Genomic DNA, 23,076 nt, shown 5'->3' on the forward strand with positions numbered 1-23,076 from the left:
TAGCTCTTGCCATGTTTTTGATGGGATATTCATGTTAGGGGGAGTGTTGTTATTTTTTTACCTTATTTGTTTCTTGTTTCAAACTGTTTATTGATTTATATTTATGAGGTATTCATTAATATATGTCTCTATTGTGTGTTGTTTGAAATCAAGAATTTAATTTGTGTACTTGTATTTTTTCCACACATGCGGTTATTCATTTTGTTTAATGTTTCAGGAAATATATAGATTGATTCAATTGAGTTGCTGTCTACACTTGCAACTGATGGATAGTAGTTAGGATTGAATTTGTTTTATGAGCATTATTTGTGTAAAGGGCTTTTATTTTGTAAACTTTGAGCTTCTAGTTGTGTTTTGTCACGGATTACCAAAGGGGGAGTTTGTTAGGTTCTAAAGACTTAGGTATTTATGTATTTAGAACTATAATTTGTACTGTTGGCAAACCATGATCAAACCAATGTGTTTAGAAGTGTTTTAGTCTTGCTCAAAGTAGTGTATTTAATGTAAAGTTGGAATCGAGCTAATGCAGAAAAGATTAATGCATTTCGGCCTGGCTCGATCGATCAAAGCTCAGGCTCGATCGATCAAAGCTCGGGCAGAATGTTTTTTCTGCAGAATTTTCAACTTAGCCCTAGTTGTTTTAAAACATTTTAGGGTTTTCTAATTTGTTCTAAGTATAAAAGGCAAACCCTAGCCATGTTTTAGTGTTGCTCATATTACAGTTTGTATCAATCTCTTGTGAGATCTAGAGGAGCTTTCCTTTACACAAACTTAGGGTTTTCAAGGAGAAGATTTATCTATACCTTGATGATCAACTCGGTTGCTGTCATTGAAGCTTAAAGAAAACACAAGCAGGAGTGCTTGTATCTGGTGGTGAATCCAAGAAAGAAGGAGTCTGTGGATTCGGAGCCTACACGTGGTCGTGTCAGTAAGTTCTACTGGTTGTTAGCAATAAGAAGTCGAGCGTGGGGGCTTGTAAATCTTATTGTATGAACTTCGATTCTTTCAAGATAGTGGATTCAAGTTTATCTTGAGGATAGCTAAGTCAAATCCTCCCTAGGTTTTTACAAATTTAGTTTCCTGGATGATCATATCTTGTATTATTTATCTTTCCGCTGCTTTGCATGATATGATCTTTGTTATTGTGATAACCTAGATTTGTTAAATTGGACTAAGTAACAACTTGACTAATTACCTAGGTTAAATTAATTGTTTTTTAAGGGGTCTAAAAACCATCAGAAGCTTCCCAAGGGAAGAAATTCTTGAAAAAGCTTGAAAAATCCTTGAAGAACAAAGTTTGGAGTGAGATGAGAAAGTTTTGGGAGAGAAAATAGAGAAGTATCGAGAGAGAGATCGAATGAAATGAAAACCAGATCATACAGGGAGCTAAAATAGTGCCAGCAGTAAATCTCGACAGATGCAGGTGTCGAGAAAATGATGTCGACAGTTGAGGTATCGAAGAGGTGTTGAGGAACAACTCAACAGAACCAAGAATAGAAGCTCGATTGATCCACCAGGTGTCGAGAAGCTATCAAGGACGCAGAACCATTCTCGATTGATCCACCAGGTATCGAGAAGCTATCAGGATTGTGATTAGAAAAAGCTGAAGAAGCTCGATAGACAGCTAGGTATCGGTGAGGTATTAAAACCAGTTTTTCAAGATGAGAAAAACATAGACATGAATGCAATCTAACATGCAACTCAACCAACGATCCTATCAACATATTAAGCTCTCAAAATCATCTCTCAATTAAAAAATTAAGTATATGGATCCTCAAAAACACACACACACATACTAAACAAGTTTAACCAATTTTATATTTCAAAAATAAGTCAAGACAATTTAGTGAGCGTACATTAACACATGTAAAACATTGTGATGGTCAAATTACATTGTACCTACACATGTATCATGAATAGCAAAGAATATTGCGTGTTGTGTGTGAAAAATATCGTAAGATTGCATAAGTGTATACATGTTATGACGATTTGAGATATGAGAAAATCACTTTAACTCACACACAATCATAACTGCTTGATGGGGACTATCACCTTTGAGGTACATCCTATAACTCCTACATCTCCTAGAATATATGCTTACAATCATATTTAAAGCATTTTTGATCTTTTTGTTTTTAATTTTTCCTTTGCATATTTTTCTTTTATGCATATCATGCATGAGTATATAAAAGAGAGAAAAGAAATACCCAATAATATATGACATTCCAATTTTTCTATTCCTAAACACACAAATGTCATTGACACTGCACTTTTGTTATGCCGAAGTATACAGGTGTCATATTATGATTGGCGGGCAACAGTGGTGAAATGGTTATTTATGCCTTTCTCTCAAGATTTTTTAGTCCTTCCCGTCAAAAAGAGTGATATGAGTGTTAAGTATAAGAGACAACTTAATCTTACTCATCACAGACACGAGCCACAAAGCTCACTTACTTAGTTGTGCATAGAGATGCTCATCTAAGCTACAAATGATACAAAGTTTAGAAAACTTGTTTCAATGGCCATCCAAGGTTCACAAGTACCAATGTACACAAAACACATTATTTTTGTATTTTTCTGATTTTTCAATTTTTATTTTTTTTATTTTTATATCAAAAACAAAATAAACAAAATTGAAAACAAATAAACAAAAACATGTTAAACAAACAACATGAAAGTATGAAAGAAATATGCATATGCATGAAGGCATGAAAGAAGGGTGCAGACACATGAAGCATGATTCCAAAAGTAGATAAGAAATCAAGCAAAAAGAGTCCTATTTTAGATAGAAAGAATTAAAGTAGAGGACAAACAGAAAAGAGAATTAAATCTTAGGATCCTTTATCACCCACACAACTTGAGTCTTTGGCTGTGAAGATGAAAAGGCACGTGTCCTAGTATGACTACTATAGGACATAAATGAATTAGAATTCCCCTGAAATTGAGTTAAAGAGTTCAAGGCTTTTAATAACTCACCAAGAATAGGTATAGAGCCTTTAGACAAAGGATGAGACGTATTTGACACTCGCTTATGAGGAAACAACTTGAAACAATTAGGACGAATGTGACCAGAAGCACCAAAATGGTGACAAACATGAGTAATTTTCGAACTACTATGCTTCCTAGAAGGAGCTCTAACCTTAAAGGTCTAACCTTAGAGGTTGACAAATTAGGACAATTTGGCCTAATATGACCAACAATATGACAATGATGACAAGTGGAGACAAATTCAAAATTTTCATTCTTCCTAGGAGGAGCTTTAGACATAGGTTTAGAAACTTCAGCGTTAACATCATAATTTTTACCTTTGTCTATCCTAACAATACTAGCCTTCAACTCTTCATTATTCCTTTTAAATGGAAGAATATAAAAATCCTTTTCTTTTGAGTTAGGCTCAACAACAAGTTTAGCACTAGTTAATTTTTCAACTTCAATTTTAGATTCAACTAGTTGCTCTTCCAAAATTTTAATTTTGTCCACCTAAGATGAAATTTGATTTTTAAAATTCTCATTCAAATTTTTGGCTTCATCCAATTTTGCAATTAAATCATCTTTTTCAAGCTTGACCTTTTAAATTTAGCTTTTAACTTTGCAGAATATTCAAGAGATTTCATAGAAAAATTATAAAGCTTGCAATAGGCATCTTGAATATCATCATCATCATTCAACACAAGATCATGCAAACCAAAACAATCAAGAGTTTCTATGACAACAGGGGTCAATGGATCACACAGCAAAGATTAACCCTAATCAGAGTGTGTCTGCTCCAATACCACTTGATAGGCCACAAACTGAATGACCCCTTGTGATAGAAATTAATTAATTAATTAGCCAAGTTATTAATTAATCAATTTATCATGCAAACGCGTGGTAGCACAAACAAATCACCAATAAACTAATTATGCAACGGAAAATAAATAACACGGCGATTTGTTTACGTGGGGAAAATCTAACGGCAAAAACTCCACTGGGTGATTTTCAAGTCACCACTCCCGAAACTCCACTATTATCACAACAAGTGATTACAAGTAAAGGAATCTTAAGTACCTTACCAACATACAGTTGAACCCTTACCTCAATACCCAATTGAACTTGTTCTGTAGTGATAGTTCCCCTTTTTGATGCACGACTCCCAAGTGCGAGACTAACCAATTGCGTGGATCCTAGTACGCGACTTCAATCACCAACTAAGAAGATTGTTGGTTGTAAAGTTCTTCAGTTCATCCACATGATGAAGATCAAGAAGATGCTTAGTCACAAAACCCTACGGTGCACATACACAACAACTTCTTCAAGAGAAAGTGTAACACCCTAACCTAATTGCCTAATTAATTTATGGGTTTATATGCATGTCATTATCTTAATTACTTTTAAATGCATGAAGCTTTGATATTGTAATATTATAAAACATATTTGCTTTTTTAATGTGATGGATATAACTTTATAAAGGTAAGGATATATATATATATATATATGTGTGTGTGTGTGTGTGTGTATGTGATGGTTTTTAGACCCCTTAAACAATTGATTTTACCTAGGTAATTAGTCAAGTTGTTACTTGGTCCAATTAAACAATTCTAGGTTATCACAATATAAAAGATCAAATCATGCAAAGTAGCGGAAAATAAATAACACAAGATATGATCACCTAGGAAACCAAACCGGTAAAAACCTAGGGAGGATTTGACCTAGCTATCCTTAAGGTAAACTTGAATCCACTATCTTGAAAGAATCGAAATTCATACAATAAGACTTATAAGCCCCCACGCTCGACTTCTTATTGCTACCCACCAGTAGAACTTACTAACATGAACACGTGCAAGCTCCGAATCCACGGACTCCTTTTTTCTTGGATTCACCACCAGATACAAGTACACCCACTTGTGTTTTCTTTAAGCTTCAATGGCAGCAACTAAATTGATCATTAAGGCGTAGATAAATCTTCTCCTTGAAAACCCTATGTTTGTGAAAGGAAAGCTCCTCTAGATCTCACAAGAGATTTACACAAACCGCAAATATGAGCTACACTAAAACGTGGCTAGGGTTTGCCTTTTATGCTTAGGACAAATAAGAAACCCTAAAAATGTTTTAAAACAACTAGGGCTGAGTTGGACGAATCTGCAGAAAAACATTCTGCCCGAGCTTCGATCGATCGAGCCTGTCTTTCGATTGATCAAGCCAAGCCAAAAGGCACAATGCTTCCTGCTTTAACTTAATTCCAACTTTACATAAAATCACAACTTTGAGCTAGACTTAAACACTTCTAAAAACATTGTTTTGATCATGGTTTGCCAACAATACATATTAGAGTTCTAAATACATAAAATCCTAAACTTTAGAACCTAACAAACTCCCCCTTTGGCAATCCGTGAAAAAACACAACTAGAAGCTCAAAGTTTACAAAATAAAAAGCCCTTTACAAAATAATGCTCATAAAATAAATTCAATCCTAACTATTATCCATCAGTTGCAAGTGTATATTTCCTGAAACACTAAACAAAATGCATAACCGCATGTGTGGAAACAATACAAGTAAACAAAATAAATTCTTGATTTCAAACAACACACAAATAAAGACATATATCAATGAATAACTCATAAATATAAATCAATAAGAAGTTTGAAACAAGAAACAAATAAAGTACCAACAAAACATAAAACTCCCCTTAACAAGAATATCCCATCAAAAACAAGGTAAGAGCTAAAAATGTTGAGTACAAAGTGAAGCACCTAGATACAATCTAAACTCCATAAGCTCCAACCAAAAACAAATAAACTCCCCCTGAAAACAAAAACCCTACAAAGTACTCCTCATTTTTGTGACGGAATGCCAAAGGGCAAACAAGATGTCCATCATCAAAAGGGAGGTGGTCTAAACTGCTCCAACTCCGCACACAAGGCACGGATCTCATCGAGCACATCCACCAAAATCTGTCCTTAAGCAGCCTGAACGGTCAAGATATGATCCAACGTGCGACGAATGTCTGAATCATCCGAAGCAGTCGGTGGAGGAACATCAGCATCAGCAGCAGCACCTGATGTCTCAGCAGCAGCTGTACCTGTAGAAGAGGAAAAAGGGGGAACACCACTAGATGACGCACCTCTAGGACGAGAAAGAGCAACTCTCAACTGAGCAGCCCTCCAACGAAAAAAAGTGGCACCTATGGGAGCAATCACATGAACAAGCTCACTAGACAGAAAACCATCTAGACCTAAGAAAAGCAAAATCCTATGAATGAAAATAGGATGAATCAGTGCATGCCCTATGGCAGAACTCCTATGAACCTTGTTCAAAGAACGAAGGAACAAGTGAGGAAAGCTGATAGACGCTCCAGAAACAAAGGCATACAAAAACATACATCGCTCTAGAGGGATGGTGTGGAAGTGAGAGATAGGCCACAAGGAATGACATGCTATCCTAAAGAAGAGATAGGCCGTCTCGGTAAGCTCAGTGGACGTGATCCGAGGATCAGAACCCCACTGGATAGATGACCTAGTGATGTAAGACATTACAACGTCTAATGAAGGTGACTCATCCTAGGGATAGTCAGCATCCCGAACAACCGGCACCCCAAGAGCCTCAGCCACTACTCAAGGGGTAATGGCGCACTCTACACCTCATATCCAACTCCTAACAAGGGTGTTGGAACCATAGACGTGGCAACAGAGGTTCTAGAAGAACTCTCTAATCAGGGCAGTCGGGGGTGGATGATCTATCTCTAAGAGAGGCAACCAACCTCTAAACTCAAAATTGGCCCTAATGGCCAGATCAAGCTCATCTAACACAACAGCTCGCTCAGACCATATCTTACGCTTACAGTTCAAAGTCTCATAGGCTTCTCTACACTTATCATTCTTAAACAGCTCAACCCTAGTGGGAGACTCAGAAGAAGTGGAAGTGGTCCTATGGGCTCTAGTTTTCCTAGGCATGGTGCTAAGATAACGATCAAAACACAGAGCAAAAGAACAAAAACACAAAACCAAAACCAAGGGCAGACTGCAAGTTAGCACAAAAACAGAATATAGAATAAAAATCTATATGATGCATGAACAAGTTTAAATGACATGATGCATGTTATAATACAGCAAATTAAGTCCAAAATGTTCAAATTTACAAAATTGGCTTGAACATTAAGATTTTAACACGAAAACCCCAAAATTTGGAAAACCACTTGATCAATTTGAAAAATATTGACGAATTGATTATTACACATGATATAATAACAAAAATAATGACCAAATACATCAATGTGATAATCCAATTTCATCTATTTAACCCAATTAGACAAAATCCTCAATTTGGATCAAATTTAAAACCCTAGAATTTCCAATTTTTCAAAAACCACAAAATTGATCAAATTAACTATAGGGAACATCATTATAGCATCATAGCATAAAAACCCATTGATCAATTTCACCAAAATAGGTTCGAATCATCAAAAACCCCAATATGTTGAAAGTGCCGAAAATACCCATGATAATGCATAAAAAATGCATGAAATCAAGAAATAAACTTGAAAAGGAAGGGCAAAAAGGACTTACCGGCCTCCAAGGATAAAAACCTTGCAAAAATCTTGAAGGAAAACGACAAAAATTGGATGGTGGAGCCTAGAGCCAACGCGGAGAGAGAGAAAAGTTGTAAACTATTTGAAAAAGTAACTTTGAAAAAGTCCAATCTGTGTTTTTTAAAAACCTGATTCACAAGTTTCGATCGGTCGAAAATCAGCCTCGATCGATCGAAACAGACAAAGACTCTCTCAAATTTAAAAATTTTTGATTGATCGAAAAACAGAATGAACCGATCAAATTAGACAGAGGCTCACCATATTTTTGAGGAAAAACACAATTTTTGAAAAACAAGTTGATTTAACTCAAAGCATTGAAATTTAAGAACAAAAATGCATGAGTATGGGATTATATGATCTTCAAATCAAGGATTTTAAGCCCAAAATTCCCAAAAACAAAATTTCTTGCATTCTCCACAAATTTTCAAGCAACAAATTAATTTTGCACATAATTCAAAGTATTTGCAAAATTTGGTTGGTCAGACCATGAACACACACAATAACATGTACAAAGTTTAGCAAAGATTAACTCGTGTAGTGTGCAACTAGTAAAAGCTTGAGATACATATGAGGTGATATGTGAATAGCAATCAATCACAAAGTCTACAAAATTCATCACAAAGAATTTAAAAGAGACTATCACCTAAAGAGTTACATCATATAACTCCCACATCTCCTAGATCATAAGCTTGCAATCATGTAAGTTTCTTGTATTTATGCCTCATAATATACATTCCAATTTTAAGTTATGTGAGTTTGGCATCAAGCCTAATAGTACACACCAATTTTGATTTTAAGAATTAAGCAATTTAACCCGAGGCTTCACCTTATGTTCTTTGTGTGCATGTGCTACACTTTCTCGAGAACAAAATCTTATGATATGCACTAAGGTGTTCATGATTGGCTAGTGAATAGTGGTGAAATGGTTATTTATGCCTTTCTCTAAAAGGTCAAGTCAAACATTTAAAAACATGTGACTTCAAGATTAAGACATTGTATGTGAAAATAAATTGACCAACCTTGCTCTAAAAAACCAAGAAGACTAGTGCAAAACAAAATGTGCTTCCTTTTTTCTTTTTCTCTTTTCTTTTTTTTACTAAAAAAAACACCTAGAATGAAATGCATGAATGTTATGCTATGCAAATCCTAGAAACAAAAAAAACAAAGCAAAACCAAAGGACAATGGTCACAAAAGGTAGAGCAAATGAAGCACAAGAACCATGTCAGAAAGACTCAGTTAGGTCGAGTCTTTTGCATCCAAAACCTTTTAGATGCACTACGAGCATTGGAGTTCTTATTCACTTGAGAATGATTACCAACTCCAGGATTGGAATAAAGGTTTAAAGCGTTTACCAAATCACCAATAAGTACCATAGGATCAAGTGCTTAAGACACTGGTACTTTTGGTTTGTTTGCTCTCTTAGTAGCTTGCAGCTTATAGCAATTTGGACGGATGTGTCCAAACTTTTCACAAAAGTGACAAACCTACGCAGGTTTATCATGTGTCTTGTCCTGAGATAGGGTAGGCTTCTTAGGCTTAGATTCTTTCAGATCAACCCTAATCTTCCTAGATGATGAACCTTTTAAGGGTTTAACAACCTCACTCACAGGGGGTTTGATAGTTTCACTCACTATCTCACTCACTGAAGGTTCAAAAGAAGAAGATGACGGAACAAACTTTGTGGAATGGGGAGCAGACACAGAGATGCTATCAACATAACCTGTAAGGTTGAATTTATTCAACCATTTAATTGGCTTTATTCCGTACCAAATTTGCTTGTAATTCAGCATTTAGTAACCCTGTATTTAGGTGGGTTTGATGTAAGGGTAGTGAGTGAGAGAGAGTGAAGATTGCTCAAGAGTGTGCAAGAAAACTAGACTTGCGGCTGGGACTCGCGGGTGACTCGCGGCTGCAAGCCGCCAGACGCAGCTCACGTGCCAAGCATGCTGGAAGGTGAACAGTCATGCAAGCTGGAGCACTACAGGACAAAACAAGACAACTGGACATACAGTTATCTCGCGATTGGATCTCGCGACTTAGTCAAGCCGCGAGGTCAAGCCGCGAGCCACCTCTGTTTTGTTAAACCTGACGTTTCACATTCCTCTCCCACTCCAGTATAAATACCCCTTTTACCCACGATTGAAAGAGAGCTTCCAGAGAGAATTTTGAGAGAAAAACCCTAAAGAAAAACAAGATTGATTCACCCACAATCTATACCTTAGAGTCTCTTCAAATTCCTCAACTCTCTTCCTCTCCATTGTCAAATCCTTGAGAGGCATTATACCAAACCTGGTTCTCACCATCATCATCACTGTGAGACAGCTGTTTGGATTTCTAGGAAGCAGTTAGGAAGGAGCCAATCTTTATTGGTTGATGCTACGGTCTAGTAGCGGAATCCGGGAAGCTAGAAAAGAAAAAGGTTCGGCGCAACCTCGTTGGAGCAAGAAGCTTGGAGGGCTTAGGTGCACTGGGTAGATTAGGCTTGGAGGGTCTATTGCTGTCCATGTATCCCAACTGTATTTTTTAGTGGATTGTTTACCGCTTGGAGGGCGGCGGAGAGGTTTTACGCGGAGGGCTTCGGTTTCCTCTTCGATAACACATCGCGTGTTGTGTTTGTGTTTGCATCTTCCTTCCTCTCTATCTTTGCCTTTTTATTATCTGCTGTGGATTATATTTTGTTTTGGCTTAGATAGTTTTTACCAATTCCATATTATAGCATATGTTAAGTTTCCGCACACTAGTTGTTTGACATATTGCTTAAATTGGTTAAAGTGTAATTTGGGGGTCTAAACGTTCAAAGTTGTTTATACACGTTTTCGAACTTTCATTTGGTATCAGAGCAGGTACACTGCTATTAGTTTCATTACCATTGTGTGATCCTTGACTCCCTTTTGAGATGGATAGGTCTCAATCCCTAAATGCACCTCCATATTTTGATGGTAGTAATTATGCTTTTTGGAAGGTTCGCATGAGAGCTTTTCTGTGTTCTATTGATGAATCTGTTTGGGATGCTGTTGAGATTGGTTGGACCAAACCTGAGGCAGCTAAATCCACTTGGGATAAGGTAGCACTTGCTGCATCTAATGCTAACAGTAAAGCACTCAATGCTATTTTCTGTGGTGTGTCTCCAGATGAATTTCACAGGATTTCTCACATTACCGTTGCCAAAGAAGCATGGGAGATTTTGGAAACCACCTATGAAGGCACGAAGAAAGTGAAAGACACCAAGTTACAAATGCTGACCACTCAGTTTGAGGAGCTCAAAATGAGTGAGGATGAGTCTTTTGACTCTTTCTATGGGAAGCTAAATGAGGTGGTTGTCAGCGAGTTCAACTTGGGGGAGAAAACGGAGGACTCAAAGATTGTAAGGAAGATCCTTCGATCATTGCCGGAAAGTTTTCGTGCTAAAGTGACAGCAATTGAAGAGAGCAAGGACCTTGATGACATCAAAGTACAGGAGCTGGTTGGTTCTCTGCAGACTTATGAGATGTCGCTGCCCAATCAACTGAAGAGTAAATCTCTTACTCTAAAGACCATTAATGAGAAGGTGGAAGATCAAGACTCATCAGGAGAAGATATGGCTGACAAAGATGTTGCATACCTTGTCAAAAATTTCAGAAAGTTCTTGAAATTCAAAAATAATGGCAAATTTGATGATAAAAGAAAATTCCAAAGTTCTGGAAGGGAGAAAAGGGAATTCAAAAAGAAAGATGGAAAAGAATCCCAACCTACACAAGGTGTCACTTGTTTCGAATGTAACGGGCATGGACACTTTAAGAAGGAATGTCCGAATTATTTGAAATCAAAAGGTAAAGTGTATGCCATGACTTTGAGTGACTCGGATTCGTCTAACTCAGAATCTGAAGAGAGTTGTGATGGAGAGGGGAACTATTCGGCTTTTATGACTATTGCTCATGTTGAGTCTTCAGATGAGTTGAATCTGCTTGTACGAGACTTTGGAGAACATAGTGATGATGAATCACTAGGAATTGTTGAAGAATCAGATGCTGAAGAAGATGAAAGCACAGCAAATCTTCAAGAGAATTATAACTCACTCTTAGAGAAGTCGGGAGAGTATACAAGGGTGGCCAAGGCTGCTGTGAGAAAAATAAAAAAGGCTGAGGAGGACTACAAAAGTCTCCTAATCCGATATAGGGAGGCCAAATGTGAGATAGAAATACTGAATGGTGAGTTGTCTGAAGCTTACACAAAAGTGAGATTTCTTGAGAATGAGGTTGTGCAAGCAAATGCTAAAACAGAGAGGGTCACCACCAAGAAGTTAGATGATGTTATCTCATCTCAAAAGAGCTTTTCAGACAAATCCGGATTGGGATATACCGGAGGAAGTAGTTCATCTGAGCTTTTCAGACAAATCCGGATTGGGATATACCGGAGGAAGTAGTTCATCTGGAAATGTCACTAAAGAAGTGAAGTTTGTAAAGACCAAAGATCCAGTTGTAGCTGACCTTACTGGTGAGAAGTTCGAGGTGGAGGAGAAGAAAAATGTGGTGAACCAACGGATGTTGAATCCCCGTAATCAATCTGTGGGCAGGTCTGAATCTCGTGCCAAGTCACATCCACGACCACAAAGAGGTCCTAGAGCAACTTATGTGTGTCATTATTGTGGACTTCAAGGGCATACTCAACCAAATTACCAAAAGCTGAGAGCAAAGAATAGTGCAACTCCTCAAAGGTCAGGAGGACCTAGAAATGATAGAAGAATTTGGGCAGGTGATCAATCTAGAGATCAGAATGGTGATCTCGGAATGATGAACGTGATGAAGATGATTGGTGCATTCACCAACTGCTTGGAAAGCTTCTCACGAAGGTTTGAAAGCCCTAACTCCCGTACCCAATCCTATAAGGAAATCACCCCAAACGCAAGTGACGTGTGGGTGAAAAAGGGTACTCATGCATAAGCATTACAACATGTCCATGCATTAATACTTCCTATGCTTTGTGACAATGTTTGTTTGTTTTGCTTGCTGTTTTTGCTATTGATTGTTTGCCTGTCTACTTGTGCATATTTTTTATTTTGTCTTATCAATCTTTTTGTTTCTTGTGTCAAAAATCCAAAAATCACATAAAAATTAGAAAATCAAAAAGCTTGATTGACTTTGTTGAGTTTTTGTCTCAAAACTTGTTTTGCCTTGTACCTTTGTGCTAATGGCTTTGTGCATTTTCGAGCATTGCTTTTTTTCATGCACTCATATCACTGTGGGAAAAATCTTGAAATCTATGTGATTGTTGTAAATAGATCTTCAAACTTGTCATGAATGATTAGTGAATGGTTATGTTGATCTTGAGACATGCATAGACTTGTGTCTATATATCTTCCCACTCTTTATTTTTGTTTTGCTAAAAAGAGCTCACCAAATGTAAATCTCCAAATGAAAAGAGATATTGAGCTGCAAAAGCCTGTCGCACATTCTAGTATTTGACTAGGAAAAAGGGTAAGCGACCTTATATTAAAGTGAATGTTTATTCAAAAAGCCAAAGGCTTGTTCTTTAAAGTGAAATGTCATATATCACTCTCACAATGAGAGATGATTGCCTCAAAAGATCAAAAAGATCAAATGTTATGATTGAAAGTGGAGTCAAATGTTAAGCTCCAAGTTATGTTATCAAGTTGTGTGGGAGGTCATATATACATATTTCTATAATTAAGATGGGTCACATGATCTAGTGCTAATTGTGTATGTCTTGGTTGAATTGATCATTGAAGCTTCACATTAGACTAAGGACTATCTCATTGTTGATATCCACACACAACACACAAGTTTATGTTCAATAAATGCCATATTCATTTGTGTGATTGTACTTGATGAAATGTGTTTTCACATGCTCAATCTTTGTTAAATCAAGCACAAAAAGATTTTTGAGTGTTTTAGGTGTTTTTGGAAAGTATTTTGTTTGAAAAATCTGAAAATTTCAAAAATACAGTTTTGCCCTGTTTTGGTAGCTCAGTCGCGGGTATGTCAAGTCGCGTGCCTCAGTCGCGTCTTCGCGGGTCATTTTTGGCGACTTGTTCGCTATAATTGAGATGGGTCACATGATCTAGTGCTAATTGTATATGTCTTGGTTGAATTGATCATTGAAGCTTCACATTAGACTAAGGACTATCTCATTGTTGATATCCACACACAACACACAAGTTTATGTTCAATAAATGCCATATTCATTTGTGTGATTGTACTTGATGAAATGTGTTTTTACATGCTCAATCTTTGTTAAATCAAGCACAAAAAGATTTTTAAGTGTTTTAGGTGTTTTTGGAAAGTATTTTGTTTGAAAAATCTGAAAATTTCAAAAATACAGTTTTGCCCTGTTTTGGCGCCTCAGTCGCGGGTATGTCAAGTCGCGTGCCTCAGTCGCGTCTTCGCGGGTAATTTTTGGCGACTTGTTCGCGAGTGGAAGGTCCAGTTGCGAGGGTTATTCAGAGATTTTCGCGGCTCATCTCGCGACTCACTCGCGGGTAGACCTTCCAGTCGCGAAAAACACTTAGAAGAATTTTTCAAATTTTTGTCTTTGAGACTTTGAGTGTTTTGGCGGCTTGAACTGGCGACTGTGTGGCGACCTAATCAAGTCGCGAAAAACACGTGTTTGGCAGAAATAGGAGCAGTTTTTAAATCTTTTTCAGTTTTCCCTTGAACATTTGTGACTGTTCATCTTCTCTCTAAACTATCTCCCTCCCAAACACTCCGTGCTCCCATTTCCAATCTCCATTGTTGCATATTTTCTGCTCAAATTCTTCAAGTCACAGGTATGGGTTTTCAGTTTTGAACTCTTTTCTACTTGTTTTTGTGTTTTTCCCCTTGATTTTTCGCATATGTTTATGATTTAGAAATGGGTTTGCGCTTCGAATATTGCTCTTTGTTTATGCTTAGCTTGCGGATGCTATTGCTAGAGTTTGATTTGATCTTAGTGTTTCTTTTATTTTATCTGAACTTGAGCTGTTGAGCTGTTTCAAAATGTTCCGTTTGAGGTTGTGAATTTTACTGTGCTGAATGTGCATGCTCTATTGTGCAAATCTAATGGGAGCATATGTTAGCTTCACAATGCTGTTTTTGAGCCATATCATTTTCCATTATCCGTCTCATTGTCATATATCTACCTTTAGGATAGTTTCTATATCTGATGATTTTATATGTGTTTCCTATCTTAGGCTTGTTTATCCATGTGATTGATCTAAGTAGCTTATTGTTTAAGTGTTCAAAGTTCATTTGTATGGATGAAATCTCTTTGTTAATTACATGGTACTGACTAATTCTGCACATATATTGTTCTATGTTGTTGTGGCCTCTTCTGATTGTTCACAGATGGCTCCCTCACCTCCAAAGAAGAAAACTCCTGCAAAGAAGGCTGACAAAAGATTGAAAATGGATTCTAAACTGTTTAGGTCAGTTCATCACTTTGAGAAATACAAGGATAACTTCTTGAATGCAGGAATTATTCAAGAAAGATTTGTAGATTTGGAGGACTTAAGACAAACCTTTATCCCCAGCTGTTTTGAAGGAAGAGGATGGGAAAACCTTCTGAGTGATTTCCCTGTAGTGTGTGAACCCCTGATTAGGGAATTTTACTCAAATGTTGTGATAAAGGAGAATGAGTTAAGTTGCTGGGTTAGAGGTAAAGAATTCATTTTGGATGCACATGTCATAGATGATGTACTAAGGCTTGAAGGATTAGAAGATGAGGAATTTATCAATTACAAGGATAGGAGTGTTTCTATTGAAACAGTTCAACAAAGGATAGGTGGGCAGAGAGAAGGGAAATGTTTGAATACCACTGCCTTTCCAGTGGACATGAGGTGTCTAACAATAATCATGATGTTTTAACCTCTATCCCATTAAGAAGTTAACTACAATCAACTGTGCTAGAGCAATTTTTCTGATGGATCTCAAAGAAAAGAATTTCATAGACATAAGTTCCCACATATATGACACCATTGTGGATGAGACAAGAACAACCTCTAGGCCAAAATCGATCTTTCCCAGTTTGCTAATGAGGAATTTTAGAAGAAAGGGTGTTCCAATCCCTCAAGACATCAGTCCCATGTCCACACCCTCTGCAATTAACAAGCTTACCTGCAAAAGGATAAGTGTTAGGCTTCCAGGAGAAGAAGATGAAGGTGATGAAGGAGAGGGTGTCCCAATGGAGACTGAAGCAGAGGCAGCAGGGCATGCATCAACCTCGACACCCAGGAGGAGTGGCAAAAGGTCTAGAGCATCAACTTCCTCAGATACACCTCCAGATGCTTTCCAAATCATTCTGGAACGACTTGATGGGATCAGAGAAGTCCAGATTGAGCACTCCGAGAGGATGAGAGCCATGCAAGACCAGATTGATGTTTTGTCTGCAAAGCTTGACAGCTTCACCACTCAGCCTGAACAGTGACTCTTTGGCCATTCCTGTCAAAAAGGGGGAGATGTTTTCTTTCTGTTGATAATGACATTGATGATTGAGAAGCAGAAAAGCAGCTCTTAAGGGGGAGTAATGTGTTGAGGGGGAGTTGTCAAGATCAGAAACTTTGTTTATATATACTTATGTTTTGGGTATTTTGTGTTTTTTATGGGTTTAATGTATAGTTGTTTCTAACTCTTAACCTATACTCTTGGTTTAAACTTTAATATATTTTGATGATGTTATTCAGGATGTTTTGTGTTTGTACCCATGTGCTTTTATAAGCTTTTAGGGTTAATGTTTTATGCATAGTTTGTAGGCTTTATGGTATGTACCTTGCTTATTGCAGCCTTTATGCTATGTTGAAATCAGTACTTTAATGATAAATGTCTTGCATTTTGATTTATGTACTGTCACTCTTGTGCCCTTGTAGGATTGTTCCTAGATGCATATACCTTGTGTACTATGCATTGGTTGAGTGTTGAACATACAAGTGTCTTGCCTTGTGCTTGTTAACTTGTATGTCCTTGTGTTCATTCCAAGTGTGAATGAGCACTGTGATCACTACCTTGTGGTGTTCACTTGGTTGATCAAGCCATGGTTTGTTTCTTAACTCCATCTTTGCTTGATCACATATTGCCTGTTTCATATGCATTTATAATTTTCTGCTTACAATGATCATGGTGTATTGTTGTGTTTCAGGAGTATTATGTTCATATGATTCAAGTGCTTCACAGCTTCTAGAGTTAGGTGTGAGTGAGTTTTGTTCAACTGTTCCTAACTCATATGTTAAGTCTAGAGTCTGTTTTAGGGTTTTGTCACGGAATAGCCAAAGGGAGAGATTGTAAGGTTGAATTTATTCAACCATCTAATTGGCTTTATTCCGTGCCAAATTTGCTTGTAATTCAGCATTTAGTAACCCTGTATTTAGGTGGGTTTGATGTAAGGGTAGTGAGTGAGAGAGAGTGAAGATTGCTCAAGAGTGTGCAAGAAAACAGAGACTCGCGGCTAGGACTCGCGGGTGACTCGCGGCTGCAAGCCACCAGACGTAGCACATGTGTCAAGCATACTGGAAGGTGAACAGTCATGCAAGTTGGAGCACTACAGGACAAAACAGGACAACTGACCATACGGTTATCTCGCAACTGGTGAGCCACCCCTGTTTTGTTAAACCTGACGTTTCACATTCCTCTCCCACTCCAGTATAAATACCCCTTTACCCACGATTGAAAGAGAGCTTCCAGAGAGAATTTTGAGAGAGAAACCCTAAAGAAAAACAAGATTGATTCACCCACAATCTATACCTTAGAGTCTCTTCAAATTCCTCAACTCTCTTCCTCTCCATTGTCAAATCCTTGAGAGGCATTATACCAAACCTGGTTCTCACCATCATCATCACTGTGAGACAGTTGTTTGGATTTCTGGGAAGCAGTTAAGAAGGAGCCAATCTTCATTGGTTGATGCTAATCCGGGAAGCTAGAAAAGAAAAAGGTTCGGCGCAACCTCGTTGGAGCAAGAAGCTTGGAGGGCTTAGGTGCACTGGGTAGATTAGGCTTGGAGGGTCTATTGCTGTCCATGTATCCCAACTGTATTTTTTAGTGGATTGTTTACCGCTTGGAGGGCGGCGGAGAGGTTTTACGCGGAGGGCTTCGGTTTCCTCTTCGATAACACATCGCGTGTTGTGTTTGTGTTTGCATCTTCCTTCCTCTCTATCTTTGCCTTTTTATTATCTGCTGTGGATTATATTTTGTTTTGGCTTAGATAGTTTTTACCAATTCCATATTATAGCATATGTTAAGTTTCCGCACACTAGTTGTTTGACATATTGCTTGAATTGGTTAAAGTGTAATTTGGGGGTCTAAACGTTCAAAGGTGTTTATACACGTTTTCAAACTTTCATAACCTAATCCAGTTTTGTCAGAAGAAGACTTTTGAACACTCAGCATTTGATCAAGTTTAGAACTAACAGATCTAGCAACAGATAAATCAAGTTCCAAAGATTTGACTTTATCAAGCAAAAGAATATTTTCAGTTTTCACATTGTTCAAAAGATCATTAGCATCAAACAGTTTAACAAGCAAATTTTTCTTTTCAAGCTCAAGAGATTCAATTTTCTTCAGGCCAAGTTCAACATTCATAGCATCCTTTACAGTAACTTTGCAAAGTTTGTTATAGGCCTCTTGAAGATCTGCATCTTCAGAGAGTTCCCCATCAGAAGGGTTCTCTTCAACAGATATGCTCTCATTAACTACAGCAGTAGCGGTGAAAGTAATGAAGTTTCTATCCTCATCACAATCAGACTCATGATCAGAAACTTCACCATCACTAAGGGTTACAGCCATAACCTTACCCTTAGACTTCAAATAGGTTGGACATTCAGATTTCATGTGTCCATACCCTTGACATCCAAAACACTGAGAGCCCATGGAATTGTTTGAAGATTGACCTACTCTTTCTCTAGGTTTATCATTGTTGTTAACCTTAGTGGGATCATGCTTCCTAAAATTTCTAGGTTCAGCAGTGTTTGTGCCTCTTGACTTTTTATTGCTATTCCTGAGAAAGTTTCTAAAGTTCTTGGCAAGATAGGCAATCTCTGTAACAGAGAGCTCATCATCAAATCCACCACCTTCAACATCATCAATTGACTTAAGAGCCATTGATTTGGATTTGGTAGTTCTGGGTAGATCCAACTCATAGGATTGAAGAGATCCTGCAAGTTCATCAACAGGGATGGAGTCCACATCCTTGCTTTCAGTAATGGCAGTAATCTTGGGTCTAAAGTCTTCAGTCAAAGATCTAAGAATCTTCCTAACAATTTTAGGTTGATCATAGATTTCACCTAAGTTAAAAGCAGAATTAACAATATCATTCAATTTAGCATAGAATTCATCAAAAGATTCATCATCAAATATCCTAATGCTTTCAAATTTTGAAGTCAATTGCTGCAATTTATTTATTTTGACAGCCTTTGTGCCTTCATCCATAGTCTGGAGGATATTCCAAGCAGTATGAGCGATCTCAACATTCGAGATTCTCTTAAATTCCTCCATAGAAACAGCGTTAAAAATCGCATTCATAGCCTTGCTATTAAACGAAGCTACTTCTTTTTGAGAAGTTTCCCACTCACTAACAGGAGTAGTGGGCTTCTCCCATTTGTATTCAACGGAGTTCCACACCCTTTCATCAATGGATTTCAGGAATGCTTTCATCCTTACTTACCAGTAAGCATAATTATTCCCATCAAAATGAGGAGGAATAACTAGAGAGTGTCCATGTTCTATGACAACAGGGGTCAAGAATCAACTCAGTGATCAAAGGATCAATAACAAAAGAGCTACCCGCTCTAATACCACTTGATGGTTTTTAGACCTCTTAAACAATTGATTTAACCTAGGTAATTAGCCAAGTTGTTACTTAGTCCAATTAAACAAGTCTAGGTTATCACAATATAAAAGATCAAATCATGCAAAACAGCGGAAAATAAATAACACAAGATATGATCACCCAGGAAACCAAACCGGTAAAAACCTGGGGAGGATTTGACCTAGCTATCCTCAAGGTAAACTTGAATCCATTATCTTGAAAATCGAAGTTCATACAATAAGACTTACAAGCTCCCACGCTCGACTTCTTATTGCTACCCACCAGTAGAACTTACTGACACGACCACGTGCAAGCTCTGAATCCACAGACTCCTTCTTTCTTGGATTTACCACCAGATACAAGCACACCCACTTGTGTTTTCTTTAAACTTCAATGACAGCAACTAAATTGATCATCAAGGCGTAGATAAATCTTCTCCTTGAAAACCCTAGAAAGCTCCTCTAAATCTCACAAGAGATTTACACAAACCGCAAATATGAGCCACACTAAAACGTGACTAGAGTTTGCCTTTTATATTTAGGACAAATAAGAAACCCTAAAAATGTTTTAAAATAATTAGGGCTGAGTTAGATGAATCTACAGAAAAACATTCTGCCCGAGTTTCGATCGATCGAGCCTGTCTTTCGATCAATCGAGCCAGGCCGAAAGGCACAATGCTTCCTGCTTTAACTCGATTCCAACTTTACATAAAATCACAACTTTGAGCTAGATTTAAACACTTCTAAACACATTGTTTTGATCATGGTTTGCCAACAATATACATTAGAGTTCTAAATACATAAAATCCTAAACTTTAGAACCTAATAATGTGTATGTGTAAAATAATATTAGTCTTGTAGATAAGTGTGAATGCAAAGAAAAAAAAAGTGTGAATGCAAAGAATATATATATATATATATATATATATAAAAGTGTGAATGCAAGAAAATTGGAAAAGTGGGTGTGATATTTGTTTTTCCCTAGCCATACACGTACCCACCCCAATTTTCCTCTTCTCTTATCTTCTTTTGTGCCCCAAAAGTCTTCTTACTTTTCTTATTTTCTTGGCTGCATCTGAAGTCCAGCAGCTGCTTTTCTTCTTTCTCTATTTCCCCTTTCTTTGTTATTCTTTCTTCTTCCTTTCTTACACAGCAGCATTCTCTCCCTCACCAAAACAAAATATCCCTCTCTAAAGAGGAAATTAAAGGTTTAACACTAAAATTTCAGCTTCCAAGTTTGTGGGTAAGTAATCAAACCTTCATTTGTTTGTTTCTATTTCTTTATCTTCTATCCTGATTTTATAGGCTGAATTATGATTCTGTTTTAGTGATTGAAGGTTTGACGATATTTTGATCATTGAATGCTTATTAACATATTTTAATATCTATACTAGAGGTATAAAAATACCCAAATGAAATTAAGACTTATTGCTATTTGTTGCTGATTTTGTAAGAATATTTACTGAAACTGTCTCTGTCACAGATTCGATTTTTACTACAAGAAAATTATGTATTAAATCGTCTTTTGTGAATTAGGATGCAAGCAGTAGTTTTTATGAATTCTAAGATGCACATGGTTTTTATAGAAGTGGTCTCACAGCATTTAGATGAACATAAAAATAATGGTTTAATTTGAAAGTTGCAAGAAATTCTGTCAGGACAGATTTGAGTATGCTGTCTTTTGTGATTTATAGTAAATTTTTGGTTTATGCTTTGACTCCAAAATTTTTATGGTATATACTGGACATACATGGGAGTAGTTATGTAAAATTTCATGACAATTGGATGTCTTTGGACAGCCCGTTTGTATTTTACAAATGGAGCATATGCTGCTGGAATGAGCAGTGAACAACATATGCTACACCCGATTTGTGGATTTAATTCTCAAGTCAGGCTGCATGTTTTGAGCTATAATTTAATACACTCATCCTTTGGTATGTTTTAAGCTTATATAAATTTTATGGATTGGTTTTTCTATGGTTTGGCTGCAAATGTGTTTGATGATTGTATCATATGTTTTGGGGAACTTTATGTGATGGGAATTAGGATTTTCTTGAGTTTGAGAGTTAGGTTGTGATTGAGGTATAAGTTTATGTATTAGGAAGAGTTTTTCCGTAATAAGTTTTGGTTTTTTTCGTTTAGGTGGCGAGAACGAGAACACGGACACTTGAGCTCCTTGTGTACAATCTCTCGCGCCTTCTGTTTTCAGGTAAGGGACTTGTGACGTGTGCTTTTAATAAGTATAAAGTTTATTTCGAAAACTATTATGCATTAAAACTTTTTGATTAGAGATATTACATATAAGCATGATTTAAGTAAAGTATATGTTCGTGAGTTGTTCAATCTTATGTATATGGTAATTGTAGCATATTAATGCTTGTAACTATGTCACGAACATAATATTTTAGAATGAAGTGGATATGCTACTATTATGAAATAATTATGTAAAAGTATAGTTATCTGTAAAAATATAGCATTTGGGTTATTCCATTGTTATGTTCTGAACTCAGCTAGTTGGGGTTAATTATTGGTTTTCCATGGAAAATGTTATCTATTTGGCCATTTAAAGTAGAGGAAATGGGGTAGCCCGTAACTCTAATCTTAATAAGGCCTTCTCCCTAGTGTGTATGGACGGCGGGGAGGAATAAAATCTTGAGGAGATGTGCCATCAGGCCTCTCAAAGAGGACAATATCATGCACACGAGGTCACCCAAATGTGATGAGGCCTTCTCTGTATAGACTTATCAAACGTGGACTAACCAATATGTTATGAATAGCTATATTGTGTTATTGATTATGAGAGAACGATTTTTTTTAAATGCATTATGAAAATTAAAAACTCTCATGAAAAGAAATTTATGATGAAGCAATTTATAGTCTTTTTTTAAGATAAGGTTACAAAATTATATGTATGTTCCTTATTATGTCCTTTTATTATTATAAGAAAGGAAAATGAAATATTTTTATCTAAAAAGTTCATAAGTTTTTAAGAGCAATATGAATAGTATGAAGACTATTTTATGAAAGCTGACATATCCATAAACTATTTAATTTACATGCATTCTTATTAAAGGCCCATGGAGCTATAAAACCTTACTGGGCTTCACAGCTCACCCTATTATATTTCAGTGCACAGGTTTTTCCTGGAAGCAGTAAGAGTATTAGAGGTGGCAAGGATTCTGTGTTTTCTTGTTTGTTAGAATATAGAGTTTTGTTGTTTAGCAATTAGATCTTTTGTTGTATAGAAGGAATCAAGATGTACTTGATCCTTTGAGCACAGATGTAATTCGGTACCTTAGTTTGTTGTGAACCCCAGTTGTATGTCTTTGGAGTTAGGTTTGTAATAAGAGTTTTATTAAACGTTTAGCTATGTAATATTTACAAGTATACCTTAAGTTTCAACCAGGTGGTATTTTCCCAAGTTCAAAGGAAATCAAATTTCAAGGTTTCCATTACCTTGTATGTTGTGGCTTTTATGCAGGAAATTAAGCAGGCAATCAAGAAATAATTCTTGATAAGTACCTTTAGCTTAGGTTGGTTTGTGTTAGTATTGAGATAAACTCGATATTAACATGCCGGTCATGCTCTAAACTCTGAAGTACAAGTTTGGGTCGTGACAGAAAGAGATGAAGTAGGGCAAGAACTTCATCTCCAGTCACAATTTGCTTGAACAGAGTTTGCTCAAAACTTGTGCAACTTGTGAACTGTTTGACGGCCCTTAAGACAATCCTTTTATATGTCTAGG

The 23,076-nt window shown here is 36.8% G+C and overlaps 1 long non-coding RNA gene across 1 annotated transcript; it reads left to right on the forward strand.

Moving 5' to 3' along the window:
• The first annotated feature begins 20,374 nt into the window (after positions 1-20,374).
• LOC115983256 lies at positions 20,375-22,690 on the forward strand. The gene is made up of 3 exons (XR_004089933.1): positions 20,375-20,574; positions 21,474-21,540; positions 22,461-22,690. It is a non-coding gene; the product is annotated as an uncharacterized LOC115983256 (long non-coding RNA).
• Positions 22,691-23,076: the final 386 nt, after the last annotated feature.

The sequence above is a fragment of the Quercus lobata genome, chromosome 4 (genome assembly GCF_001633185.2).
Source record: "Quercus lobata isolate SW786 chromosome 4, ValleyOak3.0 Primary Assembly, whole genome shotgun sequence".
NCBI lineage: Eukaryota > Viridiplantae > Streptophyta > Magnoliopsida > Fagales > Fagaceae > Quercus > Quercus lobata.